The sequence below is a fragment of the Saccostrea echinata genome, unplaced genomic scaffold (genome assembly GCF_033153115.1).
Source record: "Saccostrea echinata isolate AGI-Se365-2 ecotype Australia unplaced genomic scaffold, CSIRO_AGI_Sech_v1 ptg000054l, whole genome shotgun sequence".
NCBI classification, from domain to species: domain Eukaryota; kingdom Metazoa; phylum Mollusca; class Bivalvia; order Ostreida; family Ostreidae; genus Saccostrea; species Saccostrea echinata.
Genome location: NW_026889803.1, coordinates 16,605,054 through 16,615,636, shown reverse-complemented (window position 1 = coordinate 16,615,636; position 10,583 = coordinate 16,605,054).

Sequence of the window (10,583 nt, the reverse complement as noted above, 5' to 3'; positions counted from 1 at the left end):
TATATGATAACAAATACCATATCCACTGTGTTATCCCCTAATATAGTTTTGATTTCCAAGGAAGGTCAAAATAGGCAGCCAAGGAGATGGGTGAACAAGGCGCGCAGAATGCCTAATTGCTTCAAATACATAAAAAGCATTATCATTTTGTGAGTTAAGTATATAGAGTAAAGTTCTCTTTATTGAAATTTATGAAATTATGATAATCAAACTTTTCTGAGGAAAAATTTTCTCGACAAAAATTATTCTGTAATTAAAAGAATAATGTGGTATTCGTGGGGTTAGAACCGTAACAATAAAAATCATGAGTATCATTTTCCTTTGAGACTAGTACGCTAACCACTCTTTCGACAGCTCTTGATGAATTGTGGCATTTAAATCATGTTTGTGATACGACCCTGGACTAAATGGACTTCAAGTATTTCTCGGAAAGATGCGAATGTTGTGTCATAAAAGTGTATTTTTAAGATATAGTGGGTCATTGCTCCATGTTTTTGTTGACCGAAAAATGTGTATTTTTCGCAAACTTTGAAGATAAACTTTGAAAAAGTATGGAGCAAAGACCCACTCATATCGAAAAATTGTGTTTTAGTATGAGGAAATTATCCTTTTTGCCCTCTTTATTGTGTGTATGCCATTTCATAGGCAAATAATTTCAATTTTAGTGAGATTTTTGCAAATTATGGAGATTTTACATAAAGCATACTTCCATTTTAGATGAAATATCAAAGACAATTTTGTTATAATCGAGATTTAATTTTTAACCTTCATGTTTGTTGCACTATAGGCATTGCGCTTGCCTTGTTTGACTATTTTCTTTAAAATCACCTTAACAAGGAACATATTTAATATACTTTCCTTGTTGAAAAAATGGGCCTGAAATATAAATCCATATTAATGTAAACATATTGCATGCAATCAATTATGTGAAAGTCACGAGATATACCCTTTTTTAAAAAACAAACAAATTAATATTCAAGCAAAGCCATGTAGTACAGATTCAAGTTTGTGAAGTTTGGGATATAGTACACTGTAAAAATATTTAGATTTACTTAAAACATTGCGCCCATAATATTTGTGTGTTATGAATGTAGTCATTATGCCATATATTTAAGGAATGGATTTTTTTTTTTGGGGGGGGGGGTGTTTTTTTTTAGTGTTATCGGTGTACATGTGTAAATCACACATACTGGTCACGTAGGCATTTCGTGAAGCTCGCTAGCGCTTCATGAAAATTATGCCTACGTACAAGTCTGTGTAATTTACACACCAGTAACATTCATAAACTGAAAAACATTTCTTATATTTACATTTTAAATTTTCAAAAGAAACAGAAATATAGTGAAGATTTAACTGTAGAAACAAAGTTTTCCCTCTCATCAATATACATGTCCAGATATTTTAAATATCTCTAACATACCGAAAAAACAAATCATTTATGAAATACATGTATAGTAAAAGTTTTACAGCTAGTTCGCAAGTATCTCAGACTGCATGGTGTTTAATTTTTTCAGAGAAATATATGTTATATTCCCCCTCTCTGTTGTGTGTGAAATATGAAAATGTTCGATCAACGCATTCAATATATGATTTTGTAATTTCAAATTTTCAGGCTTAGTTGCTATCAACTCCTATCTTAAAATAAAAAAAATTAAGCTTTGTATTAAGGTTTATACAAACAGTTATTGAGGCGGAAAAAAGTAATCAGAAAAAATTCACTGCTATTGTAATGAGATCCGATAAAATTGTTATGTTCATGTACATATATGATTCTGAGATTGATAATTTCCGTTCTCCTTCCTTCCTCTTAACTTATCATCTTCCTTTTCCAAGGAGTTTTTTTTTGTCCAAAATGGTTTGTGATATTTTGTTAATTCAACGTATTTCTGATACTTTAACAAACACAAGCTTTTTTTCCCAAGAGAGATGCCCAGTAGGAAATATAAATTAATCATTAAGTGGTTTTCCGGGGTATCTTTTGACATTTAATTCCTGTGATTCAATATTGAAGTGGTCTTATTTGGAAAAATGTTATCTCATTATTTGGTATAATCAGTCGATAAAATCAATTCTCTCTGTTAAATTGAAATCTGACACAAAGAAGATAATTTTGAATGACAAATGTTAAGGAACATTTTGTAACATTGCATTAAGATATTAAACTATTAAATGAATTTTAAGTTTACTTAAAATATTTTATGGAGATTATATATAGAAACTTTAAAGCACGAAGACCATTGGCTGCAATTTATTGTATAAAAACTAAAAGATTGTTTTATTGTATTCATATGATAATCAATTACAAATATAAAATGCATATATCAAATTAAAATTCTTGTCAAAGACCCAGCATATTACATGTTTGAGTACATCAATAGGTCATAGGCAGTGTTTTTGTGCATAGGTTCATGCATAAAATACATACATTGTATAAATATTCAATTATTGTATATCATGTAAATAAGACAAAAACTAATTTTGTAAAACTTTAGAAACAGAGATCTTAGGATCAAAAATGTTATATATAGACTAGTTGCATCATAAGATCGTATGTGCCCATGTTCATATTCAGGAAGGACAAACTAGTTCTAATGCATGTATATGCGAATATTCTATAAGTGAATATCTCTATCTTATTGGTGAAAGGACTGTTATATTTGGAAAATATTCCGTGGTTTGGTAAGGAGGGGAAGTATCTCTATTTCCTTCCTCCGTAGGTTCGCTCATTGGTGTTGATTCGGCATACCATAGCCACGGGAAAGTGTTAAATGACATGTCATATTGATCTGGCTCCTGGCGGTAAGCCATTGCAGCAGTTTCTGGAGGAGTGGCTGCAAAATTTAAAATACAGTGTTTAAATTCAATACTTGATATAGCAATTGCTTAACGGAACTCTTTCCTATTAGATGTAGGAAACGTCTTAGCTAGGAACAATTAGCTGTTGAATGAAATGGAAGATCGATCAATATGAATTTTTTTTAAGGATAGCTGAACAAGAAGTACGCTTGTTAAATCTTACTGAGCATTCTTAGGTTTCTTAAATTTTTAGTCGAGCTAGTTAAACGTTCTCATGCATTTTTTGTTGATACTTTCACTATAAGACTATTTAAATTATTGAATTTAAAGATTTTTTTTTATAGTTGTTATTTTTGAAAGCTGATAAAAACTTTAAATATTGCTAATAATACAAGTTACAACCAACCTTGTGGAGTTCAACCATCGACAATACATTGTGCTTTTGGATTACTTATTGTTCAAATCATTCGATGGTCATTAACGTAAACAACCTTTAAAAAGAAATCTTGCAAGATTTAGAGCTTCCTCAACTTCGCCTCAAAATAGCGTGAGTGTGTTATACTGTAGAAAACTCTCTTGTATTCGCGATGTTTATTTTTGCGATGTCACTCTTTTGTTTTACCCAATCCATTATTTAATCGTGAATAGAGAGGTTGCAAAAAATTCCTACGGAAAAACACACGTCATAATATTGCATGTACGTACAAGTTTTTTTTTACATTGTATGAAGTTATTTACAACTTTGGCAAAGCTACATGTAGGTATCAAACTACTCTTTACAACTAAGTCAGGTGTTTCCTGTGAAAAATCATACTTTTATTTTAAGAAAACATCATAACAAATGTATATTGCAGTTCTAGAACCTGTATGTATTTACTATTGCGGAAATATTCCAATGTATTTAAAACATCCGAACGTCAAGCTTTTTTTGGTTGAATTGATTTCTTTCAATTCATTTTTTATGCAATCTTCCTAAAACATTAACGTCAATTTTAACAATCCGTCGTTGTTAAAAAAATATCGGGCCTAAAATATTAAATCTATATAAAAGTATACATATTGCATGCATTCAGTTATGTAAAAGTCATGAGATATCCGCTACGGAACAATCAAGCTAATATTCAAGCATAGCGATGTAGTTTGCATTCAGGCTCCAAGACCATAAACTGAGAACAGACTTAAGTCAAAATTTCAAATGGATAACTTTTGAAATAATTTTTATCATAAAATAAAACTTTCATCATATGTTTGAATTGAAGCATTTTGCACAATTGCAAATTTTTAAGCCGATACGTTAAATGAAACTAAAGTTATTAAAAATCAAAATTTTGAGTTAAGTCTGTTCTCAGTTTATGATCTTGGGGCCTGCTTTGTGAGTAGGCTACAGTACGTGTGGTAATATCTAGATTGTCTTCCTTAGAAACATCACTCCTTTTTATGCTGTACATTTATTATGTTTGTAGTCATAATTTTAAATATGGATAAATAAAGATTTTGGATAAATTTGAAATGGAAGGAGTGGTTTTTGGTAATGTTTTGCTTGTTGTTTTGTTTTGCCATTCGTGTTTGTAGAAGGGCGTTGTTACTGGTTACTAGACAGCAATGATGTGCCCGTAACTATGGCGTACTGCTGTAATTTTGCTCATGATTATTTTAAATAATATTGCTTTCTGAACCCAAAAAATTACTTCTTTTTATGCACACAGGAACCTTGAAAATACATTGTCAACAATAATCATAAACTCCCGAAACAAGCCTATGTAACAGTGTTCTCAATAAATGAGACTTTTATAAATAGACATTCGCAAAACTACAAAAGAATTTTCTAAATTTGAAAATCACATTAAAAATGTTGAACTATATACAATTGGTGCCCCTTAGTTGTCGATAAAAAAAAACTAAAATGCGATGTTAAATACAGTAATTTATCATAAATATTCACATTCTGTTCTTACCTGTACATGTAACAATCGTCTCTTGTGGCTGTGTTGATGTGTTACTGAATTCTACACCTGCTTCGTGAGCATCTGGTCTTCTCCGTTTGCAGTAGTATTTGCAGCAGCACCGTAAGACTAAATTGACTTAATTGACTACGAGAAAGCTACCCGCAACTATATACATGTAACCAATCGCTGCGCTAAAGGCATCAAAACTATCGGAAGAACTACAATTATAGGAAAGTCATTATTATATAACACTGATTCTGTATTACACGACTATTACCATGTTGGAATGTATAATATTTGAAAAATAAAATTTTACAAATGTGTTATTAAGGCATCGGTAAAGATCTCGAGTTAAAATGTTCAAAAATATTTTCCAACATAAACTATGTTTTCAAAGGAAGTAATTCAAATGTGCAATATTTGTACCTGCCCAAGTAGTAGTAACCATATGAAGAGTAAGAGTTGTATGTTCGATAATTAGAAGATCGGTATGATCGATAGCGAAATCTGAAGGCTGCCTCATACTCTGGCAAGAGAAACAAAAATCATTTACACAGAAACATTGTGGCTTACTGTCTATAGGATAAAGATGGTTCATGCACCGATACACTGATGGGGGGGGGGGGTCATCCTATAAAAAGTCCTACCCAAAAAATTGTTATCAAGCAAAAAAAAAATTAAATAATGTCAACTCTTTCCCCAAACCTGAAAGACCTATTTCTTGAGGACGTAGGCAAGCCGCTTTCATTCACTTCATAACGTTCATAAATATAACTCTTCCTACAAACCTATTACAGGTTTCATAACAGTATTTCGTTGAGGTTCACATCAAATCAAAACATGGCCGATGCGAAAATAATTCCTGAATCTCCCCTCCCAATACGGGCATTTCTACACTGAACTGTATTACCGTGTTTTATGTCATGTTCACCTTTTTGTATTTGAAGATTTTTTTAATCGAGACCAATCACTGTTTCTTATCTTCATCTTTTTTACAGGTAACTTTCTGAATTGTTTTACAAGATCTGAAAAGGAATATACTCTCAAAAGTTTGAAAGAGGTCCGTGATTTTTTTTTTTTGGGGGGGGGGGGGCATTTTGTTTTTTAAAATTTACTTTATGATGTAAATTTACTAAATGTAAATTTACTAACTCTAAAATTCTAAGGAGGGGGAGGGGGGTTTCCGGACTCCTCTCAACCAATCGTCCCTCTAGATCAGCGAATGCGGTTATAAAAGTAGAAAATTATACATACCTTGTATGTAACAGCTACATGTAATTGTAAAACAGTGAACTAACATACTTTACAATGCTACATCGATCTTTTAAAAATTCACAATTACTGGAAATTCAGTTTTACAGATAAGTCAATCTTCAGGTATGTCACTCGTCAGCTTTTCAGAAAAGTTCAGTCAGAACCTCTCATTTCAAAATTATTTGTCACAATTCAATTTTTATAACATATTTGAATTAAACAATGTATATTTATAAATCATTCAATTTAAAATCACAAAATCATAAAGAACCACGATTTATGGGGAACTATTTCTTGTGGCTGAAGGATATTTGATAGAAAATTCTTCAAATCTACACATTTTGGAACTTTAGCCCTTTTTTTTTTACTCAGAACAATGTTTTCGTTATTATACCCAAGGAATATTAAATATAGGTATCAGTTAATAGTTTTAGATTAGAATTTACGCCTTCATTCAACAGACTTGCCAAGAAATGAAGATATATTGAAGAAATCAAGATAAAATTCACACTGTTTTGCCTTAAAAACCGCATATTTTGACCAATATCTCAAAATTTACATCACTGACCCCATTGTTTTCTTTCATAATTTTAAACTACACGATATTTCTAACCAATCAGCACTAAAGTCATAAAAAATCTTGATACAAGAATATATTGTACTGCCTTTAGTATTTAGATTTTTAATATCCCAAATATAATACTTTTTTAGAGCAAAAAGGTTATAAATTAATTTATGCGCATTAATTTGCATGATTTGTCCAATGATAAATATTTTTCAGACTATTTCATGAAAATTAAAATTATATTTATTGCCATGATTACATCTAGTAAAATATGATAAAGGTAAAAATGATTAACCTAAGAGTTACAATTTAAGTGCAAAAAGGTCAAGTTTATTCTACCGTTGCTCAAAAAAATACACACTGACCTCAAATTTTCTTTCCAAAATTGAGTCATGCTATATGATTACTTAATATCTAAAATATACTTTTCAAAAAAAAAAATCCTTGATATAACTTATTTCACGAGTGACATAGCTTAAAATAAGGATAACGTGTCACTTTCATCATAAAGGTTGTTAGCCTGCATTTTGCTATGCATTGAAACTTGTTGTGAATGCATATTCACAACAATTTACATGCATAAAAGTCGTTTAACCTTATAAATTTAACCTTAGTTTAAGTTTGATATGCAGTTAGCTGGTCATGCAGAATCTCTCAAAGAAATTTCATTTCGTTAACAGATACCTGTAATATCAATATACTTGTCAAGATATAAAATATTAAATTCATGTAGCTCTAGCATACCAAAAAACAAACAAACAAACAAAACATAAGGGAAAAAAAACAAAAACATAAAAATCAAGCCATGAAATATTGTGAAGATTTGTTGGTAGGCATATATCTCAGACTTATGTTTCATTCATTAGAGTCGGAGGAATATGTGCATGTGCTAAAGTCTTCTTCTCTCTCTCTGTTGTGTATGAAAATCTTGACGAATTTTTATGAAAAGTATACTCTAAACAATCAATTTCTGTAAAGGATTTTGTATTAAATATTCTCCGTAGTTTTACATTTTTCTAGTTAATATTTGATATAATTGATATCTAATTCCTATCACTAAAATATGTTTTGTATTAAGCAGATATACAGTCACTAATAGAGGCGGGAAAAAGTAATGGAAAGAAATTAATTCAATTTATAAGGAGATCCGATTAAATTGTTATGTCCAACGCTCACGTCGACTTTTGCTTCCATGATTCTGAGATTGATAATACATGTATCTACTCTCCTCCCATCGTCTCACCTCATCATGGAAGGTTTTTTCTTTGGCTAGTTTTCTGCTAGTTTGTTATGGATTTAACTAGCATAAGCTTTGTTTCCGAGAGAGATATCCAGTACGCAACACAAATTAATCATTACCTGGTTTTCCGGGAAATCGTTTCTGGGATACAATATTAAAGTGATCTTATCTGGGGGAAAAACTGTTATCTTATTATTTGGTATGATCAGTTGATAAAATCGAATATGATTGAAATATGACAATGGAAAATTATTCATATTTTTGTAATTTTTGATTGGTCCTCGTATGAAGAAAAATATATAATACGGCTTTCCAAATGTAATGTTAACTCGCTTGACGCACATAAATATTATATGAAACAAATTTTACTTCCAACATTTCAATTTTTTTCATTTAAAAGAATTATCATGATGGACAATAACATAATAATAGGCAATATAACTGACCATAATATGTTAATGCACTTTAGTTAAACCCTTAGTGTTTTAGAGGGAAGGGGTCTAGAACCGATATAACTGCATCGTTTACTGAATCGAATCTCCTTGTTTCTTTTAATTCATATATTGCAGGTTTCGTCACAAACTATTGTGAATTTTCTACAAACAAAGACGACTATCCTTGTTAATTTTCTCTATGAAATTTCTTATTACAATATAATTTGTTTTACATGTATTTACATGCAAATTACAAGTACAGAAAAAGGTTATTATAAAATATTTAAACTTAAGCCAATCTTTATCTTAACTTAGAACATACAATCATGTAATTAAAACATCATAATAATAATGAATGACTATGATTTAATATTTCTTATGGGTATATAGATTCATCTATCTATATTTATGTAACTTTTCAAATCCTTATACATGCGTGTTAATACTGTCTAGCAATATTATTTGACGATAAGTATCATGCTGTATCTGATGATGTAATATATCATTTAAACAATGATATAGATTCCATTCATGTAAGAATCTTTTAATATTTATTATATATCTTTGATCACTTTAAAAAGTGTCATAGCATTATATTGTTTTCAGAGGTTATTAGACTCTATGTTTACCAACATAAAAAAAAACCTGCTTGCATAATTTTCGAACGACTTTTCTAAAATCTTTAGTACATGTATGAAGACATACCTTTCGTGAAAAGAAAGAACATCCAACAAATGACCAATCCAACAAATGACCAAGTATACTAATTTGTTCAGCGCCATGGCCTTTAATTTAATGAGAAAAAGAATTCAGACTTTTTTTATTTTAACAAAACAGAAATAATCATTAAGTGGTAAATTCCTCAAATTTGGCGATAATTATTTCCGCGATTTTTTAAACCAAGTTTTGTTTTTAATCCCTGTATTGATTTCCGTCGTTCCCCAGAAATTTCAAACATTATCGACAGATCATAATGTACAATGTATTACTAGAAGAGGTAACAAAAGGTAACTTCAAATGCATGAGTATTGATAAATATCATATAAATATTGATAAAATTTCGGTTAAAGATATACATGTACACACGAATGATTTTACTTTGTGTCTAAACCCTTCTTTTTCTACCCTTTTCAGTGTTTGAATATAATCTTTAGCAAATTTTTAGCATGGATTTGGAAATCAGTAAGTTAGGAAAACTCTAAAAGATAATAATAAAAATAAAACTACAAACTCCTTCGTGTATCATAAATGTGATACATGTAAGCAGATAAAGCAATTCCAAGTGCCTCTTGGTTTAGATGCCTCAGATAAAAAACAGAACAAAAAACAAAATCAGTAGTCTCAAAATTTTCTTTCTGTATTTGCCGAGACTCTGTCAGATACGTAGTATTACTCATTTACTACCTTGAATTAGCAAATGAATATAACTTTCTATCAAATCGTTTGAATGACATTTTTTTGAAGTGTATTTTTCCTTTTGCAGGGACGTAGCGTAGCATCGTTTTTGAAAGGGGGGGGGGGGGCAGCCAGAGACAAAAAATTCAACATACCTGAAAAGAACTTGACAATCAAAAAAGAAAAAAAAGGAAAATTGTCCGAACTCGAAAAATCCTATTTCGTTGGGGGGGGGGGGGTTAGATAGGTTCCATAGGTTCCAACTTCTTTCAGTACCAAATTTTATTCATACACTACTACAAAACCCTTATTTCACTTTTCTACAACAAAGGGGGGGGGGAGAACCGGCCTTTCAATTAACATTTCAAATATTAAAAAAAGTCTTTGGAAAAAAGTGGGGGGCTGCCCCCCCCCCCCCCCCCCGTTGCTACGTGCCTGTTTTGTAAATAGGAAGGTTTTTAGGTTTTTGATTGATAGGTGAACGCAAATCAAAAAAGAAAAAAAAACTAGGAAAATTTCCTATTCTTAGAAACCATGGCAACACCGTTTTCGAAATCAGAAACTGAAACACAGAATTATGTAATACTATCTTAATGTAATCTACTTTGTTCCAAGTCATAATGAAAATTGACCAAAACTGTAGGAGAAGAAGCGTTTTAAAAAATTGTTTACAGACGGACAGAAAGCTAGACGGACGACGGACATCTTACCAATGCATGAGCTCTTCTGATTTCTGACCAATAGAGCTAAAAAGCATCATCAACAGTAAAATGAAAGCTTCTGATGAAAACGAATACATGTAACTAATAGGTATCTTCAATATAAACGCAGTGATTCATACATCAATGTTTGTTCCAAGTACAATTCTCCATGTGATTATCTTGGACAGGTTCTTCGAGCGGTGAAGGAATAACAGTTCCTTCTTACTCCTTACTCCGCGACTCTTGAGCAAT